The following is a 25022-nucleotide window of genomic DNA, read 5'->3' as shown; positions in this document are numbered from 1 at the left end:
GTAAGGTTCGGTCTCACCAAAATTAGATTTTAAAAGTGATTGTAAAATAGCATTAAATGTTTCTTACCGAGATATATGTGACAGCTTCCTTCCGGTTCCGGTAGGATAAACATTCCGTTTTCCGGTTGACAGGTAGTTTACCGTCTTGGACACGGTGGTAGTAGAGTACACACTGGTGACACAGTCTTTTTCTACAAATGATTTAATTCGCTTTTCATATTCCTCCTTAAAATATCACAGAATGAATTGAATATTATGTCTAACAATTCAAACAGTAGCCCGCGTAATTCTAAGTTTTAAATTATATAGAAATAAATAAAAAATAGTATTCAAATTATTAGAGATTGATAAGACGCCTTTAAAATTAAACCGTTCTGGAGAGTTTTGTAATGGAAGTGTGCTAATAATAATTCACAAATCAGACCAGTGTAGATGTTTTATTAGATTGCAATGAAATAACCAAATATTCACCTGAAGATTTTAACGGAGTTCTATAGGCAAAAGGTACCTAAGAAAGTATTTATGTACTAACGACTGTTATATTGGAGTGTATTATATTGTCATAAAGGAGTATGTGTGTTATATTTTGTTTCTCGTTTTATATACACTCCTATGCGGTGTTGTAACATGTAGATCTAGCTTCTGTCCTTCAGGTAACCGCTTTTATTTTACTACAAATTGCATTCATAAAATATGTAGTGTACTACGTACGGCCTATTCAAACTTCTATTGGATTTTTTGAAGTTTTGAAATTAAATTATATTACAAACATTATTTAATGTGTAAGTTACGTATTATGAAGTTTCAATACAATTAACATCTAGCACTACATGTTTTCGAAAACTGTTACACATTTTAGATTGAAACACAGTATAAACACATATAAATTATAATATAAATACATAAAATGTGCAACTTTCCAAATTATAATGCGTTTAAAGAACTTCAATTACTTTTTAAAATTACTGACTCGTAAAGAATTAGTTAGTACAGTAATGATAGTAAAGAAATTTTAATGAGCTTGCGATTCTTTAATATTCGTAGAATATCGTTAAACGAAATATCGTTTTCTTTTATGGTTGCATGAAAAACGTACATGAAGAGAAGTAAAACATATGTAGGATTTCAGTTGTTTCTTTCATCACTAGGAAAACAAAACGAGAAGCAATAACAAAAAACCTTTCAGAAGATTACTTGCAAAGCGAGTGTGTCCACATAACTCGGAATTCCTCAATGTTTATTGCTCGTGTCTTCTTCAGCCGAAGTCTTCCGTATTGATTGATCGCATTTTAATAACGACTAAAGGGTTTTTAATCATTTTATATGGTAATCATTGTAAACAATTCTTCAAAAACGAATGTAAAAATGTATGTCTGATATTAAATACATAATGGAATAAAACAGTATCAGACAATTTTTAATACTCTTTTAATTGCTTTAATTTCTCTAATGAATTCAGAAATAGGATGTTATGTTTCGATAAAAAAAAACAAATAAAACTTGAGTGTTTTGCTATATTTTATCTTGACAGTAAAATTATTAACATTACAGGTAACTGGTATATTTTTATTGTTTGTTATTTAACAATCAATATAACACACAATTTGATTTAATGTCACCTATAGATTACAGAGGTGTTGGAAATTTCCACAAAAAATGGGATAAAATTATGAAAGAATTCAAATGTACAGAAATTAGATTATACAAATATCTTAATTTCGCTTGAAAGAATGGTTCATATTCTTTGTGTTGTTATTGAGGCCAGATTTATATTCATCAAATCGATAACGAAATTATATATATATATATATATATATATATATATATATAATATCATTATTAATAACACGTGATATTTGTCTTTTATATCAATAAATTCTATACTTGCCTGAGTTAATTTTATCTCATTAATGTATAGTTTAGTTGAACTTTCACTACAACAGCTAAAGTAGGCTAATCTTTAAACTAATTACAAACACGTATACACAAATCCAAATCTTTATGTAATTCAATCAAACCTTTATGTTTAATAAAGAATAATTAAAATATTAATGTTTTCTATCACTAAAAAAGTTAAGTAATAAATGTTAAGATTGAGACGAAATAATGAAGAGGTCTCCTGGGAACAAATTACACTCAAAGCCTATCAGGAATAATTAATAAAATTCATCAATTACTTCAGTTTTGGAGTGTATTAGTTCCCTAGATTTTCAAGCAGCAGAGTACATGAATCTCCTGAGGCATTTTTCCATTCCAAGTCTAGGAAGTTGTGATGCTCTGATGCCCTCGTTAAACGAGGCTCAGGAGGGCGGAAAGTCTTGTTAACGATCTGTTTTATCCCCTGGCGCCGGGAAATGGCTTTGTTGGAAATTGAATTTGTTTTGAGATTCGCGTGATGGTTTTCAACCTTGATTTATTCTATTAATTATATGAAGAATATAGTAATGTTTTTGTATTGTAACTCAGATGGATTTGTTGTTGGAGATAAGGTATATACAAGGATAACTGCTTCGGGCGGCGTTAAAAACGAGAATGGGTCTTTTCTAATATGTCCCCGCATTCACAAAGATCGTAATTAAAGCGGTTAATTCATTGTCAATTGAAAAGCGGGAAATCCTGAAACTCTAGTTGGTCACTTTTAACCGACGAATCACGAGTTTGGCCACCTCCTACCTATAGAAGGTGCGTTTTCCACTCGTCTTATCTTATCAGTGATAAACGCGCGCCGCTTGATCTGGGCTTGGACTTTGCAAGCTCGAGTTAATTTTTTTTCTAAAAGAGCAAGCAGCGCGAAGCGCTGCGCAGCGGGCAAAGCATCGCGTGATCTAACCCATTCTGAAAATTTTGTTGATCCTACAATAGGAGCACACACACAGAGAATCGAAACGCTCTGGGCGTCGGCAAAACGGCGTAATAGGAACGAATGCGGTACAAGTCACAACTTGCTAGACTCATACTTGTGTGAGTTTCTGTGGAAACATCGCCACCAAAACACAGATTTGTTCGAACAAATCCTAGAGGACATTAAAGCATTCTGGCCACCAGAATAGTATATTATTTTAAACATCTTTCATTACTAATTTGTGTTTTTTTCGTACAAATAAATAAACTCGTTTTTCAAATTGTTGTTTCAAATTATTGTCAAAAACCTAGCTTAACCTAACCTCAATTACCTTTAGAAATTACATTTGTAGCTCTAGTAACGTAATCTAACTTATAGAAATTAAAATAGAGAATGCGGGGACATACTAGAAAAGACCCACGGGAATTGTCATGGGCGCATTAATATACTGTTCATTAGTTCACTCTACACGCAGATTTTTTAACTAGTTCTGTATCCATCGAGTACAGTATTAGCAAAACATCAGCACTTCCTTCCCCATATTCTGAATCAGCTATTGCAAATAGCACTAATTTATGCATTAACTTCATTAGTTCAATATATGGCAGTTAGTAGCGTTCAATGGCTTAAGCTCCATTTAAGAGGGTCTACTATGAGCAGAAATGATTTTATCATAACATGCGGTGTAAATTGGAAAATAATAACTGTAACAAAATATTATATTGATTTGAAATTATATTAATATATTCTCTTTATTCAGTTATACAATATATAAATTAGTTACTTTCATTACATTAATATATATATATATATATATATATATATATATATATATATATATATATATATATTATATATGTTAATGTAATAAAAGTAACTAATTTATATATTGTATAACTGAATAAAGAGAATATATTAATATAATTTCAAATCAATTTCAGTTATTATTTAAGAGTGTCTACTATGATCAGAAATGATTTTATCATAACATGCAGTGTAAATTAGAAAATAATTACTATAACAAAATATTGTATTGATTTGAAATTATATGAATATATTCTCTCTATTGAATTTAATATATATATATATATTAATGTAATGAAAGTAACTAATTTATATATTGTATATATATATATATATATATATATATATATATATATATATATATATATATATATATATATATATATATTGAATTCAATAGAGAGAATATATTCATATAATTTCAAATCAATACAATATTTTGTTATAGTAATTATTTTCTAATTTACACTGCATGTTATGATAAAATCATTTCTGATCATAGTAGACACTCTTAAATTGAGCTTAAACCATTTATATAAATAAGGAATGTTTGCCTGTATGTCTTTTATAACGCATAACATATTTTCCGAGCATTATGAAAACTTTTATGTATATGTATTTTTCCACGAAGAAGTTTTATATGCTATGCCCATTGGTGTAACTCGCCACCAGGCAGAGCTGCAAAAGATACAAGTTTCCAAAGCGCCTTCACGCTATAAAATGCAATTACGTGACAGGGACGTACACTAAATACCCAAATACTATTTGAAGGCGTTAACTTATGAGGTATATTTTTCTTTAGAATAAACTTCAGGTTGAACTTATAGCTTGAGTGTTAGACCACTTTATAATAAAGTATATGTGCGTGTAAAATGGCTACAAACATATACTTTTTATACATAGACATATTTTCTTCATCGTGGCAACAAGGCAAACTCTAAATCGGCGTTGAAATATAATTTACCAATGAACCAGAAGTGCTCATACACGGACAAAGCTTATGAAAACGTGCGAAGCTAATATATTACAGCTAATATATTATAGAATTAATATAGTAATAAAAAACTGTTTACTTTAATTATTACCTTGACTTTATAACCAGGATTAAAAAATATATATTGTTTATTTAGAAAAAACTGTATTATCTTAAAAAATTAAAATTTCGACTTGAATAGTACGATGTGTTGGAATATAAAGGCAAAATATTAATATCTGAGAATATATTGATAGTCTTAAAGCAATTATAGTTTTTAAAATTTCAATTATATCAGAAACATTCTTTTAATGTATAATATACTTAAAAGAAAAAGTTTCTTTGCACATAAAAGTAAGGCTAGCTGTGTACTTAAGACATGCATTGATAGTAAATGTAAAAATGTATATTATTAAAAATTGCAACCATTAAATTTACAATACATTTACCTGTGTTGCAAGCTCATGACACATTTTTATTCTTATACTCGAAATTAATTAATGCACTACTGTTTGGGGAACTTTAAGCCTTTTCCCTCACAAGGTAAAGTCTATAAACTGGACTCGTCGTATGTCTGGTGGTTTCAATTTCCGCAGGTGACAGTTTATACACTTACCCGAGAACATTCCCTGTCTTACGCCCACAGGAGATTACGTGCTAACCTCACAAGGTAAAGTCTATAAACTGGACTCGTCGTATGTCTGGTGGTTTCAATTTCCGCAGGTGACAGTTTATACACTTACCCGAGAACATTCCCTGTCTTACGCCCAACAGGAGATTACGTGCTAACCTCACAAGGTAAAGTCTATAAACTGGACTCGTCGTATGTCTGGTGGTTTCAATTTCCGCAGGTGACAGTTTATACACTTACCGGAGAACATTCCCTGTCTTACGTCCACAGGAGATTACGTGCTAACCTCACAAGGTAAAGTCTATAAACTGGACTCGTCGTATATCTGGTGGTTTCAATTTCCGCAGGTGACAGTTTATACACTTACCGGAGAACATTCCCTGGCTTACGTCCACAGGAGATTACGTGCTAACCTCACAAGGTAAAGTCTATAAACTGGACTCGTCGTATATCTGGTGGTTTCAATTTCCGCAGGTGACATTTTATACACTTACCGGAGAACATTCCCTGGCTTACGTCCACAGGAGATTACGTGCTAACCTCACAAGGTAAAGTCTATAAACTGGACTCGTCGTATATCTGGTGGTTTCAATTTCCGCAGGTGACAGTTTATACACTTACCCGAGAACATTCCCTGTCTTACGCCCACAAGGAGATTACGTGCTAACCTCACAAGGTAAAGTCTATAAACTGGACTCGTCGTATGTCTGGTGGTTTCAATTTCCGCAGGTGACAGTTTATACACTTACCCGAGAACATTCCCTGTCTTACGTCCACAGGAGATTACGTGCTAACCTCACAAGGTAAAGTCTATAAACTGGACTCGTCGTATGTCTGGTGGTTTCAATTTCCGCAGGTGACAGTTTATACACTTACCGGAGAACATTCCCTGTCTTACGTCCACAGGAGATTACGTGCTAACCTCACAAGGTAAAGTCTATAAACTGGACTCGTCGTATGTCTGGTGGTTTCAATTTCCGCAGGTGACAGTTTATACACTTACCCGAGAACATTCCCTGTCTTACGTCCACAGGAGATTACGTGCTAACCTCACAAGGTAAAGTCTATAAACTGGACTCGTCGTATGTCTGGTGGTTTCAATTTCCGCAGGTGACAGTTTATACACTTACCGGAGAACATTCCCTGTCTTACGTCCACAGGAGATTACGTGCTAACCTCACAAGGTAAAGTCTATAAACTGGACTCGTCGTATGTCTGGTGGTTTCAATTTCCGCAGGTGACAGTTTATACACTTACCGGAGAACATTCCCTGTCTTACGTCCACAGGAGATTACGTGCTAACCTCACAAGGTAAAGTCTATAAACTGGACTCGTCGTATGTCTGGTGGTTTCAATTTCCGCAGGTGACAGTTTATACATTTACCGGAGAACATTCCCTGTCTTACGTCCACAGGAGATTACGTGCTAACCTCACAAGGTAAAGTCTATAAACTGGACTCGTCGTATGTCTGGTGGTTTCAATTTCCGCAGGTGACAGTTTATACACTTACCCGAGAACATTCCCTGTCTTACGTCCACAGGAGATTACGTGCTAACCTCACAAAGGTAAAGTCTATAAACTGGACTCGTCGTATGTCTGGTGGTTTCAATTTCCGCAGGTGACAGTTTATACACTTACCCGAGAACATTCCCTGTCTTACGCCCACAGGAGATTACGTGCTAACCTCACAAGGTAAAGTCTATAAACTGGACTCGTCGTATGTCTGGTGGTTTCAATTTCCGCAGGTGACAGTTTATACACTTACCGGAGAACATTCCCTGTCTTACGTCCACAGGAGATTACGTGCTAACCTCACAAGGTAAAGTCTATAAACTGGACTCGTCGTATGTCTGGTGGTTTCAATTTCCGCAGGTGACAGTTTATACACTTACCGGAGAACATTCCCTGGCTTACGTCCACAGGAGATTACGTGCTAACCTCACAAGGTAAAGTCTATAAACTGGACTCGTCGTATGTCTGGTGGTTTCAATTTCCGCAGGTGACAGTTTATACACTTACCCGAGAACATTCCCTGTCTTACGTCCACAGGAGATTACGTGCTAACCTCACAAGGTAAAGTCTATAAACTGGACTCGTCGTATGTCTGGTGGTTTCAATTTCCGCAAGTGACAGTTTATACACTTACCCGAGAACATTTCCTGTCTTACGCCCACAAGAGATTACGTGCTAAATTCACATGGTAAAGTCTATATAAACTGGACTCATCGTATGTCTGGTGGTTTCAATTTCCGCAGGTGACAGTTTATACACTTACCCGAGAACATTTCCTGTCTTACGCCCACAAGGAGATTACGTGCTAAATTCACAAGGTAAAGTCTATATAAACTGGACTCATCGTATGTCTGGTGGTTTCAATTTCCGCAGGTGACAGTTTATACACTTACCCGAGAACATTTCCTGTCTTACGCCCACAAGAGATTACGTGCAAAACTCACAAGGTGAAGTCTATATAAACTGGACTCATCGTATGTCTGGTGGTTTCAATTTCCGCAGGTGACAGTTTATACACTTACCTGAGAACATTTCCTGTCTTACGCCCACAGGAGATTACGTGCTAACCTCACAAGGTAAAGTCTATACAAACTGGACTCATCGTATGTCTGGTGGTTTCAATTTCCGCAGGTGACAGTTTATACACTTAACTGAGAACATTTCGTGTCTTACGCCCACAGGAGATTACGTGCTAACCTGACAAGGTAAAGTCTATATAAACTGGACTCATCGTATGTCTGGTGGTTTCAATTTCCGCAGGTGACAGTTTACTCACTTACCCGAGAACATTTCCTGTCTTCAATCAAGCGTCTTTATTGATGTTGGGAATGAGAAATACATCAGAACCTCATACAGTACTTTTTGTAAATTTATAATACTTCAGAAAGGTATTTCAAAGAATAAAAGAATATGTTTTATGTGTTTTGTTTAAAAACTACAAATTAATCTCAGATATGGTGACAAAGATAAACAAATAAAATTATTGTTTTTCGAATCTTCATAAATTGTTTAATGTAATCGTTATGCAGTATCATTTACATGTTTAATTTTTTTACTGCAATCTATGGTGCGAAAGTGCTTTAGAAACTAGACATCCCGATCGGTTAAATTTAAGATGTGGATAATCGAACTTAGTTTCAGTTGATATTTTCATTTTTGTGTTATAAATTAATTGATGAAATTACAATATTAATTGCTAACGTCAAATGATATGCTAAAAGTCACCCAAATTGCCTGATTTATACTCACCTAGTGGCTGTTTAAACATGTAGCCTAAACCTCTTCGTTAAATACAGGATTGTGTATATGGTTAAACTTCGTAACATGCTACATCTTCAAATGTCGACATTATTTGATCATAAAGGTAATGCAGAGAAATTTTTCTTATTATTAACAAGCGATAGTAACAGAAATGTTACTTTCTGTCTCCCTAGTCATAGGAAATCAGCCGTTCAGCTGCTTTCCAACTCAGTCCAAGGGTAAATTAGACTTCATTAGTCAAAGGTGAGATCACAAAGGGTGAAATCGGCCAACCAAGATATCGTGTAGCTAATGTTGAGGAAAATCTAACCTTTCCTTCTCAGAACTGTTGAGATTTAAGCGATTCATTAAATACACTTTGATTTAAACTTAAAGAAATACAACAGTGAATAAAAGGTTCTTAATTAACTCTACGTTTTATCCTGTATTTAGTTAATAAGTGAGCTATGAGGGGGGGGGGGATAATATTAATAAATCTAGTAGTTTCTTAAGTTACGTACTAGCATTGGACGTAACTTATATTTTATAAAATTAACGTGCACTCACATTGAGGTAGCTGAATTGTAAACTAGTTTCACATGGCTAATACTGTAAGTAACATGAGTGGATAAGAACATGTGTGGGAACGTAATAGAAAAAGAATACATACATTTGAGCGGTAATATCCACGGCCATTGCTTAATTCACCCAACTCCTAAAATTGAGAAAGATGGACTGAATATCTGAACCATTACAATCCTTAAAGTAATTTTAAGACACGTACTAAAATGCACTTTAATGTCTCGGAGAGCACGTCGACTTTTCCTAAGCACTCAAAATGTGAGAACAAATTGCATAAGGAACCCTGAGTCTTCTATTTTTTTTTTAAATCAGTACAGTTGATTGGGTTGAGTAGAGCTGTAGCGAAGACTATCTATCACTCGAGAGGCTGGAAACATTTTCATTTCTGTCCGTATGAGTATAAGTCAGGACTTGCATCACACGATATTTGCAAAGTAAATTAGCAACATACTTGAAATTTTGTTTGAAGCTTCATTTATATATGAGGAACACTGAGTTAGATGATGGTGTATGTTATTCTATGGAATGTGGCTGATTGATTGATTACACTTGTCGAATTGGTAACCATGATGAAAATGAGAAAATAAATGAATAAAAAAACATTGTATAATAATATAAGATTCCTAAAAGTGAAACTTGTATTCATGGACTAAAAGGAAAATATAACAGACTTGATTCAATGTCTGGGAAGATATTTAACCTCAGCGCTGTCTTACGTTGTAGTATCCTCAATAGCTTACCGAAACTTTTATTTCAACACTGCTTTAAAACCAACCTTACTGAACAAAAACCAAATGTATCATGTCTCAAGGAAAATTTCCTAGAAATTTAAATCATTGGCCTATCACTCATTACGCTGAAAATTAATTTTTTCTGCAACCGAGGAGATAAAAACATTTCTTTTCTGTATGATTATCTGTCTTTCTATTCGCATGACATCTAGAGAAGGAAATTAGCTATATAGAGTTGAAATTTTGCATGCAACCTTAGCGAACCCTGTTACGCGACCCATGGTGTGGCGTACTCTTTCCTTGTTAGAGAATCGATGGAGTTGAGTAGCCGGTATCTTGAGTACCTCTTCGACTCTTTAAAGAAACAGCTGATGTCTATAGCTCACCTTTACTTGGAGCTAAAGCCATCATATTAGATTATTCCTTGTGTCAATAAAAACGTTTGTATACAAATATCAAGATGAGCCACAATCCGGTGGCCAGTGTTCTGCAGACAATAGAACAACGAACCAGTCAAATTTCTGGACTAACCCACCGGAGAGGCACAGCAATATTCTTAACAATTAATCTTGTACAGCAATAGCCCAGCAGCCTCCATTATATATACACACGATTTGGTTTTCTATGAAATAGATACAATATTTTGTACTAAGAAATACACCGATCGTTAGTTACGATATTCTTGGTGGGGTAAAATGGGATTGTATCAAAAGGTTAAAAATATGAAACAACAATTAAAAAATATATTATTACTTAGATTTACCCACGTAAAACCAACATTGGACACGTTATTTAATTTTAAGTCACAGTCTCAACTAACCAACAACCATCCATATACACTGCGCATAATTAACCGGACGAAAAAGTGGTAAGTTTTTTTTTTAACTAGTAGCGTAATTGTGGTATAATTATTATTTATTTTCTGACTGCAAGTTTTAAGTGTTGTCTACAATAAACTTCTTTAAGGTTCCAAAAAGGTAATAACTGCAAAGCTAATAGGTTCCATTTGAATTATATGCCCTTCCATATTATAAATGTAAGCTATAACATTTTAAAAACCCGTAAAAATAATAGTAAATATATATGACATTTGCACTGAGCACTACAGTGTATTATTCTCAACTAGTTAGTTGAACATGACACAAACTCTACAGTGCCTAACAAAGATGTTAACAGCTTAACTTGAGTAACTTCATTAAACTTAAGTTGTTTGCGTAATGAGAACTCTCTAACATCATCCCTTGCTTGAAGACTTGAATTTTGATAACAAATAATCCTAATAACATTATAAATGTGCATTGAGTTTGTTTATTTGCTACGCTTTTACACATAAACTATTCAACCGACTGCACTTAAAATTTTACCTAGGAATTATTAGGGTATCTGGTTAGCATATATGCCTATTATTATTTAGAAAATCCCTCAAGACTACACCCCACCTTTCTCTAAAATTGCGATAAATGCCATCTTGGTCTCTGAAGTTGCATTACAGCAAACAAATAAAATTAATTGAAAGAGCTTGTTAGATGTATTTAACTGTTATGTGTAAGCATTGTTTTGAAAACACAACCATTTTATTCATTTAATCACAATTCAAAAATGTTTTCACTTTTTTAGTGTGAAATTGTAGAATAAGCTAATAGTAACAACACATCTTATTTAAACTTTTTTTTAACCGCTGTTGAGTACAGATTAAGAAACTTCAAATTTAAGTGTTAGTAAACATATACTTTTATCTGTGCATTTTAGCAACTATTTATGCAGTGCTGGACAGTATTTGAATGCAGATATTAGACAAAGTAACTAAATTATATACATTTTAAAGACTGCTATAAAACCCATCGTATTTGTTCTTCGACATAAGTAGGTTCTGAGACCTGTGTGTGTGTGTGTGTGTGTGTGTGTGTGTGTGTGTGTGTGGTGTGTGTGTGTGTGTGTGTGTGTGTTTGTGTTTGTGTTTGTGTGATTTGTGTTTGTGTGTGTGTTGTGTGTGTGTGTTTGTGTGTTTAGTCCCTGATTGGTAAACATTGGCAATTCAACTACAAAAATTGATTAAATTGCAATTACCATAAATATGACACGTTTTGGCAGATAGTCTTGGACGAGTTAACAAAAGAAAACTCAATACTCCGCAACCGGCTCATCTCTTGTTCTACTGCAGAAATAGTTCATATAGATTTTAACGTTACCATCAACAATAATTCTTTAAGTTATAACAGTTTTTTGGGGTTTATCGAAATTGTAAATATACATTGAATTTAAGGAATTTATTAAAAATGATTTTATAATTATATTTACAGACAACAAAACGACCCTACTATAATTATGACGGAGATATGAATATATGTATAGTTGTAAAGAAAGAGGGGGTTTCTTGGTTCAGATCATAGATTAGATTTAAACTTAGTTTCATCATATGGATTTTCAAAAGCTTAGTGAATGAACCAACTAGAGTTTTTAATAATACTGAAAAACATGTATTGGACCATTTCCTGTTAAGAAATTCAAAAAATTTATAAACTATAAAAGTAAATGTTGTCAAATTGGAAATAACCGATCACTTTGCTCTCAGTCTCACTTTGTTTGTGTGTAGTAATACGTTAAATAAATTAAAGTTTTGTTTAAGGCTCTGGATCAGAAGCTTTTTTGTAGACAATTGTAAATTTAGCTGATTGGTAATCCGGTGTACAATGAAATTAATGTAAATAAGTGTGTACAAAATTTTTATTACCATATATAATAATTGTTAGTAATAATAATGCTTGTTTTTTGAAAAAACATAATAGTAAGAGTAGAAAAAGAAAGGCGTTGGATTTCAGATCGCCTTATTTCTTTAATAAACAGAAAGAACTAAATTGGTTTGTTATGTACAATAACGATAGAAGTAATTTGGTTTTAAGGTCAGAGTATATAGAGGTATGCAAAAAATGTAACAAAGGCAAATTAAAAAGGAAAAGTTAAACTTTTTTATTTCTCTCATTAATAGATCATAGTGTCCAGGAGATTCAAAAAAGTACTGGAATGTTATTAAAAAAATTATTAAAAGAAAGAAAAATTCCTTAGACAGTATAAAAATTAATGAAAGTTTGGTAAAGGTGGTGAGATAATGAAAAAATTGTTGCTGACGCATTTAATTCATATTTTACATTTAACTATTATTTCATCTCTGAAGCATGACGCTTTTTGGAAGTGACAATGTTTTAAGAAGAGAACAATGATTATATTTTTGAGGACCTGTTTGTTAATTTCGAATGTAAACATATGATGAATTATTAAAAGCCATTAGAACAAATAAAAAATAAGCTCCTAGTTGTGGACGTTGAATGGAATCGGCATTGGTACAATAAAGCAAAATGTAAATCTCTTTAGCGCCATTACTCCACAGTATATTTGTCAAGTCTTTGGTTCAGGGAATAGTTCCTATAGAGTTTAAAACTGCATCAGTTTGTGCCGATTTATAAGACAGGTGATCAATCACTTTTTCCTCGTACCGCCCCTGTATCTGTTAAAGCACTGGTGGCGAAGATTTTTGAGAGTATAATTAAAAAGCAGTTACTCTAAATTATTTCCACAATAGATCTTTGTTCTCCAGTAATCAATTTGGGTTTTTTGCCGGGTAGGAGGTACGGATTTAGCAATAGGAAAAGCACACGTTCAATAGTATAAGTGGCATCTTACAGACAAAAGTATGTATAATTAGCTGTTTATCTGGACTTCCAGAGAGCATTTGATGTATTAGACAATGACATTTTAAATATATAAATTTAGAAAACATGGCATTGGAGGTGCAGCACTGGCATGGTTGGATTCATTTTGCAGGGGTAGAAGGCAGGTTGTGAAAATAAATAAAATATTATAAGTGATGTGTTGTTGAGCTACGGTACGGAACAGCTAAAGGAGGGGTAATTTAGGACCAATTATTTTTTTGATTTACATTAAATGATCTTTTGAATATTGACCTTCACACTCATCTGTGTTTGCCTATGCGGGACGACACCAGCACTTTGTATGCTCTGCCTATAATAGGCAATCACTGCAATTATAAAATAAACAGTGATCTAGGAAAAAATATCTCAATGGCTAATTAGCAATAAATTATTGGATAAATACCTCAGTAAATCAAAGTGTATACAGTATAGACTCCCGTAAGTTCGGCCCTCCCCGGTTAGTTCGGCCGCCCGGCTTAGTCCGGCCGGTCGGCTGAGCATGAGTCACACGCACTTGGCGCCAGCCAGAAAGCGGGCAGCACGTCTCTACTAACAGTGGTAGCCGTTGTATTCTTTGGTTAGGTTAACTACTGACTCTGTCAAACAGCTCATCAGTTCGTCTCGAACATTCATACTGGGTGGGTGCACGTCATGTTTTACAGTAGACCTACAAAGTCAGTTATTTTTGCTTTTTAGTTTGCGTTTTGTTACTGTTGTTTATATTACTCGTGTGGGTTTATCTGTGATTTCTTTTGTGTATGTACAGTACTGTTGTTTTCATAGTTTTTGTGTGTGTGCGTGTGTGTTTGAACAAAAAAAACTGTTTGCATTCGTGTTTTAATTGTTTTTAAAATGAGTGAAATGCGTAATCGTAAGTTACAAGTCAATGGAACAGAGGACTACAAGCTCTGGAGAGATTAGTACAAAGGAGAATCCGTTGCAAAGTATTTGCAAGGATTTAAAAAAACGTGGGCAAAAGTACAGTCAACGACTGGCGACGCAACAGAAAAAGTATTGAAGGCTTTTGTACACAAATTGATACCGAAAAAGTTGCTAGAAAGGTTGCACACTCAAGGAAGGCCAAACACGAAATTGGTGGATGATGCCTCTATGGTTGTGGTTCGGTCAAGAACGAAGACGAGGAACGCCATTAAGTGTGACCAATATTAAAGAAAAGGCCAAGATCTTACACTCAAAGCTTCCAACCATAAGAAGAGGCGTTCGGTGGCTAGTGATGGATGGCTCTCTCGTTGGAAAAAAGAGACCCCACGGGCTGCGTACATTTTATTGTAGTTTGTGGTGAGAAGTTATCAGCAAAACCCAACATCGGCCACCGACGTTTTCTGCAAGATTTTTAAAAATTATCGATGATGAAAAACTTTTGCCCAGAGCAAATATACAAACATTGACGAAAAACTGGGTTAAATTTTTAAACTTCTATCTGCTAGAAAAAACATTTGCCACCCCGCAAGAACACGTCTGCTCCAGGGTTTTAAAACAGCAAAGACAGCAGATAACAGCTCGCCTTGTGTTTCAAATGCTTCGGGGACTCACAAGTTACCCCTATTTGTCATTGGCAAAGCAAGCAAAACGAGAGCGTTTAAGAACATAAACATGGACGCTCTCCCAGTGTATTATCGGTCACAGAAATCATCGTGGATGGACACGTACTTGTTCAGAGAATGGTTTGTATGCGAATTTGTTTCCCAAAGTGAAAAAAACATTTGGCAAAATCGAAACTCCCCCGCAAAGCACTTCTACTTCTTGACAACGCGCCTAACTCATGATGAACATCTTCAGTGTGACGATGAAAAAGAAATTAAACTGCTGTTCCTACCACCCAATGTAACCAGTCTTCAAACAGCCGATGCGACCAGGGGGTCATTGAGTGCTTCAAGAGGAAGTATCCGTCGTAAGCTACTTTCGGAAGTTCTTTCCAAACTGGAGGACTGATGACAGCTTAGACCTTACCAAAGTGTGGTTGAAGTCAGTTAACATGAAGGATGTTTGTGTACATGTCGGCCAAGGCATACGACGAAATACCCACCATCCACGTTTGTAAGTTTGGAAAAAACTTTGGCCAAATATAGAAGATAGCGTAGATCAAAACAACACAATACAGCAGATGAGCCAAACAACATTCTTGATGGCGAAAACCCTGATGACAATGCAGCTCTATTGCACGACCTTCAGCAACTATCCGAACTGTGGTCCCATTGTTGAAGAAGATGTTTTGGAGTGGATCAACAGCATGGAAAAGGAGCTAGACAACGAGGTTCTGAATGATGACGAAATCGTCTCGAGTGTGTCATTCGCCAGGACAACGAGATGAACTAACGACGCAGAGATGGTGGCTGAGATTGAAGAGGAAGACGAAGAAAAATTAAAATGAGCCACGCTGAAGGAAAAGCAGCTTTGCAAACTGGCAGCTACTTACCCTCGAACGAGCAAAAAGAAGCAACTGCAGTCCGATGTAATTTTTTATTAAGAAGTGGCGTGAGTTTTTGCACATAAAACATCATTAGAAACAAAAAATTCAGAAAAAAGTGACAGATTATTTTTTAAGTGTTTTAAGAAGCTAAACCACACAATGGTACAGAGGCAGTAGTACTGTATTATTTTCATTTTATTTCATTAGGTCTGTGGTTTTGTAAACATAAGCGTTACTCTGTGTTGTATTCTATGTGCAAGTGTTTGATTCCTACACGCATTGATTCCCAACATATGCAGTATTACCGTGTTTTGTATTGTAAGTACAAATTTAAATTAGTTTAGTAGTTAATTCTGTGTTGGTAAATGTTTGGAAAGGTTAATTTTACGGTTTTATTTCATAACTTTTATTGAAAAATTACCCTTGCAAACAATAACTAATGGGCATTTTTTAAATAGGCATAATCGGTTACGTTCGGGCCGCTTTTAAGTTCGGGCCTAGGGGTCCGGTCCCCGAGGTGGCCGAACTTACGGGAGTCTACTGTAATGTTTTTTGACTACTGTGAGACTAAGGAAAATCTTTCAAATGTTTTTAAACTGTTTTGCCACGTGCATCATTGTATTTACGGTTGTTCTTGTTTCTTGTATTGAGGTAGTTGAGTTTGTAAGATATCTGGGGATTTTACATTGATCTCAATTTTTAAAATGGAGATCAGCATGTGAATATTTTATCAAAAAGATGAGAAAAATAAACTTATGCACTATATCATTTAAAAGGATACTTAAAGGAAGATCAATTTAAAGCAGATTTATATTTCTTGGTTTTGAGAGTGTGTATTGAGAATATGGAATTGTTACATTTTGGAGGTACCTACCTCAACCATTTTAAAGCCAGTTGTAATGAATCAAAGGCACGCCTTAACGAATTATTCTATAATATCAAACATAATTATAGATTAAGCTATATATTCGCTGAGAAAAATATTTTGACATTTGAACAGTTATATAAATATTCAGTGGTTATGTACATTCAGAAATATTTACAAAACTTTGAGTTTAAACAGCAAAATAGATTTACTAGATCAGGTCAGTTTATGTCAATATCAGTTCCGTTTTTAGTCAAAGAAGTTAGCAGGCACCAATTTTATAGCATGGGTCCAGCCAATTATAACAAGTTTATAATATTTTGTGGGAATGATATTCTTTTTGAGAAAAAACATAAAGTAAAAATGAAATTGTTAGAATTTGTTCATATGTAATGTTTATTTATACACACAAATTAACTTATTATTATCATGTTGTATTGTTGCTGTTTTGCTGTTATATTGTTTTTAATTTATATTGTTATTGTTATGAATTTATATTATTATTATTGTTATGAATTTATATAGTTATTGTTATGAAGTTATATTGTTATTGTTAATAATTTATATTGTTATTGTTATGAATTTATATAGTTATTTATGTTAAGTTAAATGTTATTGTTGTATTTTTCTTATAATTATTACTTTGTTGTTATTTGCTTTGTTTATGGTTCAGGTGGTATATTGAAAAAGAAAATATGTAAATGTTAAATTATCTATGGTTATGATTATAAAAATAAGTTATGAAATATTTAGTGACTATAGACTGCTGCCAAGATACAATTAGCATAAAATTAAATAAAAATGGCCAACTGTATTCCCGCACGCGCCGTACGTGGTGCATTGGGAATGATTGATGTAAACTGTGTTCTGTATTGTATTGAATAAAGGATTTTTGAACTTGAACTTGAACTTGAACTTGAACACTGGCGTCGGATATACTTTACTCAAACCGGAAGAGCTCATACACCTGCGAACACTACGATATTGCGTGTGGGGTAACTAACTGCTAGTAGTAAATATATCTGATGTTATCACGCAGCTCAGTATTGTATTATTCTTAACTGTATTGTTAACTAAACATATCATTACAAGACTGTGTTGTTTAATGCACACATGCCTATGATATGTTGTTTATACTTTGCATTAATTTAGAAAAATACTTTCTTACAATAACAACGGTATAAAATAACGATCAAGTAACAATTCTGTATAGTATTAATAAACATTAAAGCCAAACAGGCAGGCTTGCAATGATATATCTCGTACTATAGTTAGTTTGAAATGAAACAAACTAGACAGTGCATAACTAATATGTCAACCACTTAACTAGAGTAAATTCATTAAACTTTATTATCCTGGAAAAACAGTTATCTAATATATATCTGGAACATTCGTAATAATTATATAAATTACGGATATCGATCATTCGCAACGAAGTAATTTCAATTAATGAGGTTATTTAAAATTCATTTGTATTTTTCAACGTAATAAAAGCCTATTGAGATTGGTCAATTAAAATAATTCAAATTAAAATAGTTTACTGGAAATTGGATATCACTTCGTTATTGAAGAGTAGGAACGAGTATCCGTTCTATTCGTTTGGCTAAAAAAGTAAATACTGTAAATAGTTAGTTATATTTAAAACTTCGAAGTAAAAGGTAATGAATTCTTCTTTTACTTAAAGCAGGAGTCAGGGAATTTCTTTTAGGACTTCTATGTTACTAGTATATATTATGTAATATAATATATATAGTATTTACAAGCTATAAATGTAAACTATGCCAATAAATAAAATGTAAATTTTATTAAGAAAAGAATCAATCACAATTTCGTTTAGATCGTTGGATTACAAATGATTAAAGTTTGGGTATATCAGGAGCAAAAAGAAACAGGGAGGTATTATTATAATGCTTATTTACATGGGATTAGAGTTAGTATATGGAAACTAAAACATGTTACACATATGTTGACTACTATGTTTCTAATTAGCTGGTACAAGTCTTATAAGTTATATGCATTAACCTAGCTGTGTTGTGGAGCAGATTTTGTGGAATTAAAGTTCTGATCCCCTGGTAATGACAGCAACTGTGATTATGCAACAAGGATAGGTAGCGGGTGGGATGGGATGGTTAGAGTGGGTGGTGAAAAGGAGAACGGGTATTTTATCTGGAACAGCTTTCAATAGAAATGGTTTTGCCCTCAACAGGCAGTATTTTTACTTGCGAGAACGATCTGTGTGATTGTTGTAGAGTGCTCACAAGTGCATTTTAATATTATTTATTGGCATCTTTATATCACCGTGTTAAAGATATATACACTAACAGCGAATTTATAGGAGATATTGTTGTTAGACGGAACACATTTTAAATACGATATTACATACACACTAACTTCATTAACTTATTCACTACATTTAGAACACACCAACTAATACTAAAAACCTTTTTATTTTTGTGAGGCCTTTCGATAGCAAGGTTATATTCATCAAAACCATTACAAAAGTTCATGAATTGTCTTAACACTTTACTCAGCTTTATCCATTTATATATGCCTACATCATGCTGACTGTTTCTAATAACAGTGGTGTGTCATACTTACATTTAATAGTTATATAATTTAATTGTATAGTAATGTTACATAACTGTCAGCGGCCACCCATCCAAGCAGCAGCCACGCTCGACGTTGCTTTATTCAGTATTGTCAGGGTAACCGATACTCTGCGCCATTGGCTAATGAAGATTTTAAAATTAACAATGTTTTGGCTTAAGCCTAATTAGTTTTAGGTGGGTTAGTGTTACTATCATTTCGTATTTTAATTCCTCCATATTTACTGCTGGACTACTTTAATTATTAATTATCATTGGACTACGTGTTTCTGACCGTCCGGCATGTACTGAACATAAGTTAGCATATATTGAATCCAGCTGAGAAAAGTAATTTTTAAATTGGTTGAGAACAGTGTGAGATTTAGGATAGAGATAATTGTTAGAAAAAGGAAATTATCAAGTCAGAAGTATTCGTCATGATACAGTACAATTGTATCTAATCAAAAAGGTACAGTAATGTTAGACCATAGGATTTGGCTGACCGCTAGCAAATATATTTCATCCGTAATCACGATGGAAACGGAAAAATTTCAGAGTAGATAAGGCTTGTAAGCAAACTAAGTGAGATATTAACAATTGTAGATTATTCTTACACTAAAAAAATAAAGTGAAAATCAATGTTGGTGATAAAGTCTGAGTTCAGCACACACTAGCGTTGTAATACCCTCCTTATTTCACAGGAACTTATATTATTTAAACACAGCTATGAAAGCTAACCCAATGAAAAATATGAATTTGACAATGTTAGTAAGGATCATCTGTAAATTTTGAATGAAACTCTATTTCATTTCATACACAAGAATAAGTTCTATGTTGGTTCATATCCAATCATGGGAAGGTTTCAGTTGCTCGACTAAGCGGAATGTGAAATGGAGCTAATCTAAACATTCGAATATGGTGTTGTGACAACCTCGTACTTCTCATAACAATATAGTTGCTGACATATCACTTAAATGAAATCATGTCTTGAACGAACCATTAATTTTTTTAAAGAAATTAAGATATTTCTATAATGATTGTAATTTTCCTTAATAGATTTTGGATTCCATTAAACAACATATTTTAATCATAAACCATAAATGATTGTACCAAAATAAAGGGTAAGTTATGTCTCTAGGCAATGCAAGTTCCTACCAAGTACTAGAAAAAGAACATCTTTAAAATGTATTATTACTTAAGCTTCCTTTGAAGTCTTGAACAGTTTTACTCCTGTAATTTGATGAGAATTTAAAAAGAGATAACATAAAAGTTATTATTTTCCTACGCCGATACAACGTTTATTATACTGGTTAAGAGTTTTCCGTTTACGTGACAACTTGAATAGAGTATTACTTCCTAAGGTATGTTGAGAGTATTGGAAAAATTCATCGAATATTTATTACTAAATGTAGAAGTAAATTTGTATTATAAAAGTTACCAATATCCATAGACCGTTAATTCTTTAGCTAATCATATATTGTAAAAGGTAGAAATAAGGTGTTCTAGGAAACGACTCCGCTCTAAAATTTAGCTCGTAGTGAAATAGTATTGACTTTATTAAAGCGACATTCTCTATACGGAAGTATAGGGGAGCGTACACCAATAAATCAATGTTATTCTTCAGGGCTAGTAATAATAATTTATTATAACATTCTGATTACACAATACTGAATATATTCCTGTAACGAATTGCTGACTGACTTAAAAATGTTGCAGCCCTCAAAAACATGCTCTAGCTATTTACGATTGTAGGTAGGCTATATATACAATGACGACTTTCTTCTGGAATGTGGCTGGTGATTACCCCATATTAACTGAGCCATTGTTCTAGGATCACTTTCCATAAAACTCCTAGTGTTTGCTTTCGCAATAAAATTGGAGTTTCTAAATTTAAAGGGTTGGAAGCATGAGTAGCTGAATTGAGAAATAGGCAGACATTTCAAATATTTCCTGGAAATTTACTATATTTTAAACTAATAAACTAAACTTATTTAGACCCTTGAAATTACGATATCTTGAAAAACTATTTTAAGTTTGAGCCATTGATATTCATCATTAGGATATTTAACAAAGTGGGTTGTTTAAATATTCAATTTAGGTATTTAATTGCTGATATAGCAAACAAATAAATCTAGTAATTTAAAACACATTAAACGGAATACAAAGTGCTATTCACAAGTTATAAGATTAATGTTGTAGTAATTAAAAACGAAGAGACTATGGAGAGTAGTAAATTACTTCAGTGAATTACATTCTAACTTTATTTAAGAAAATTGTACTTTACGCTCTTCTACCCTTGCTAAGTTGTTATATGATTTGCCGAAGAAAACTATTTATATCTTAAACGTACCAATTGCTTTATTAATAATGGTGTTCGTATGCAGTTCGAATAATTTCGCATGAATAAGTTTTGCTTTAATGTGATAACAAACTCGTCTTTTCGTTGTAGCGTATCAAGTGACAGGTATCCAATATTATTAAATATGTTTTCACCTAAATTGAATACAACCGACTGAGCGGTATCAAGATGTTCCCGCTTTCATGTGACAACCAGCAAGTCTTGTCGTATCGTGACAGAGTATCACAGTGACAGGTATCCAATATTATTAAATATGTTTTCACCTAAATTGAATTCAACCGACTGAGCGGTATCAAGATGTTCCCGCTTTCATGTGACAACCAGCAAGTCTTGTCGTATCGTGACAGAGTATCACAGTGACAGGTATCCAATATTATTAAATATGTTTTCACCTAAATTGAATACAACCGACTGAGCGGTATCAAGATGTTCCCGCTTTCATGTGACAACCAGCAAGTCTTGTCGTATCGTGACAGAGTATCACAGTGACAGGTATCCAATATTATTAAATATGTTTTCACCTAAATTGAATACAACCGACTGAGCGGTATCAAGATGTCCCGCTTTCATGTGACAACCAGCACGTCTTGTCGTATCGTGACAGAGTATCACAGTGACAGGTATCCAATATTATTAAATATGTTTTCACCTAAATTGAATGCAACCGACTGAGCGGTATCAAGATGTTCCGCTTTCATGTGACAACCAGCAAGTCTTGTCGTATCGTGACAGAGTATCACAGTGACAGGTATCCAATATTATTAAATATGTTTTCACCTAAATTGAATTCAACCGACTGAGCGGTATCAAGATGTCCCGCTTTCATGTGACAACCAGCACGTCTTGTCGTATCGTGACAGAGTATCACAGTGACAGGTATCCAATATTATTAAATATGTTTTCACCTAAATTGAATACAACCGACTGAGCGGTATCAAGATGTCCCGCTTTCTTGTGACAACCAGCACGTCTTGTCGTATCGTGACAGAGTATCACAGTGACAGGTATCCAATATTATTATATATGTTTTCACCTAAATTGAATGCAACCGACTGAGCGGTATCAAGATGTTCCGCTTTCATGTGACAGCCAGCACGTCTTGTCGTATCGTGACAGAGTATCACAGTGACAGGTATCCAATATTATTATATATGTTTTCACCTAAATTGAATGCAACCGACTGAACGGTATCAAGATGTTCCGCTTTCATGTGACAACCAGCACGTCTTGTCGTATCGTGACAGAGTATCACAGTGACAGGTATCCAATATTATTATATATGTTTTCACCTAAATTGAATGCAACCGACTGAACGGTATCAAGATGTTCCGCTTTCATGTGACAACCAGCACCTCTTGTCGTATCGTGACAGAGTATCACAGTGACAGGTATCCAATATTATTATATATGTTTTCACCTAAATTGAATGCAACCGACTGAACGGTATCAAGATGTTCCGCTTTCATGTGACAACCAGCACTTCTTGTCGTATCATGACAGAGTATCACAGTGACAGGTACAGAATGTTATTAAAATTTAAAATCTGGTAATTGTATCTGGTATACTACCGTTATTTAAACTAAGCAGCTTTGCGATGTGTTAATGCGCAGTGTAGGAAATATATATAGTTACCTACTATTCCAACATTCAACTTTTTGTTTGAAGTTTAAATATTTATTTTAAAACAACAAAAATAAAACAAATGTTTTATGTGTTTTAATAATAAACAAATGTGGTATATCCACAGGTGTGTGTGTGTGTGTGTGTGTGTGTGTGTGTGTGTGTGTGTGTGTGTGTGTGTGTGTGTGTGTGTGTGTGTGTGTGTGTGTGTGTGTGTGTGTGTGTGTGTGTGTGTGTGTGTGTGTGTGTGTGTGTGAGACAAGCTGATTGGTTTAAACAATTTTGATAACATTTTTATTATTTTTACATTAATTTAAGACAAAGAGACAATGTTTACACCCCTAAGTTTTCTCTCGCGGTATATTTGGTTCGTTATAATGATGAAGTTCCTGTCAAGCAGTTCAATGGTGCAGTCTTGATCATTAACTGAATCAAAGAGTCGCCAGTCCAGTCCTGCCACTGAGCTAATGTTCCAGGATCTTTGATCATCTGAGGGACCTTATGAACATCTTTCCTTGAAAACTGTAATAGTAATACGCATCACCTGTAATGAAATAAAATTAGTTCATTAGCAAATACAAACTTTTATTGCGGATATAATTTCCAAAGATATGTATATATATATATATATACACACACACACACATATATATATACAACTGTATGTATGTATGCATACAAATAAATAAAAATATTAGTATTCCTTTAGCACTAACAAAAGGCTTTGATAATATTAAAGGTAGGCATTCTCTAGTAGGCTAGCTATTATAGATAAAGGAGCTGCGAGAGCGTATGAGATATGAGGCCAACACATAACCTACAGCGAGACCGGAAGTGTCAGAGTATAGGTAAGGCAAGAGCTCAGTAAATTGTCACCTGCGGAAATTGAAACTGTAAATCTGGTAGAGTCATTACTACCGGCCTGAAGGTGTGACAGACTAAAATAAACTGCCGGATCGTGATATTAGTGGTGAATTTTCAAAAATGTTTTAGTACAGAAACCTACGTACATATTTCACAAAAACTATACTACAGTGTAACAATTCAAAGAAAGAATCTTGCATTCTGATTTCACTATCTAGAACAGATAGTCCACCCTCAGCACAATTTATCAGCACTATTTAAGATAACTTTAGTATATAAAAAGTTACCAATACATTATTTATCTAATAACAAAATTTTGACAAACTTGGGTTTCAAATAATTTTATTATGTATTAACACCAATGCCACTTTACTCGTACATGATATGAAAATGTACTATGAAAAATATTTTACCAATAATGTTCAAGCTTGATAGTCTATAAACCGACCGCCAATTTGCACTGTATATGATGTTTAATTTTAAACGATATTTGCTCCAAGGAAATTTGCTCCAAAGAAAAACTCAATAGTCATGATATGAGAGTATTAGAAGGGTTACAAAATTTGAAATTATTTGAAGTAATTTTTTTCTGATTGATATTTTTTTCTAGCTTGATACACTTAAAAAATAATCGTCTGAAATATAAATACCCGTTATATCATTGTCTTACAATTAGGCTAGATATACACAATGAACGTCGCTACTCTAGGAGTTCATACATGATTAGCTAACGCAGATTTTAAACTTATGTACGTGACTGATAATTAATTAGGTG

Source organism: Homalodisca vitripennis, chromosome 4, assembly GCF_021130785.1.
Source record: "Homalodisca vitripennis isolate AUS2020 chromosome 4, UT_GWSS_2.1, whole genome shotgun sequence".
Taxonomy (NCBI): Eukaryota; Metazoa; Arthropoda; class Insecta; order Hemiptera; family Cicadellidae; genus Homalodisca; species Homalodisca vitripennis.
This window is presented reverse-complemented; position numbering follows the sequence as displayed.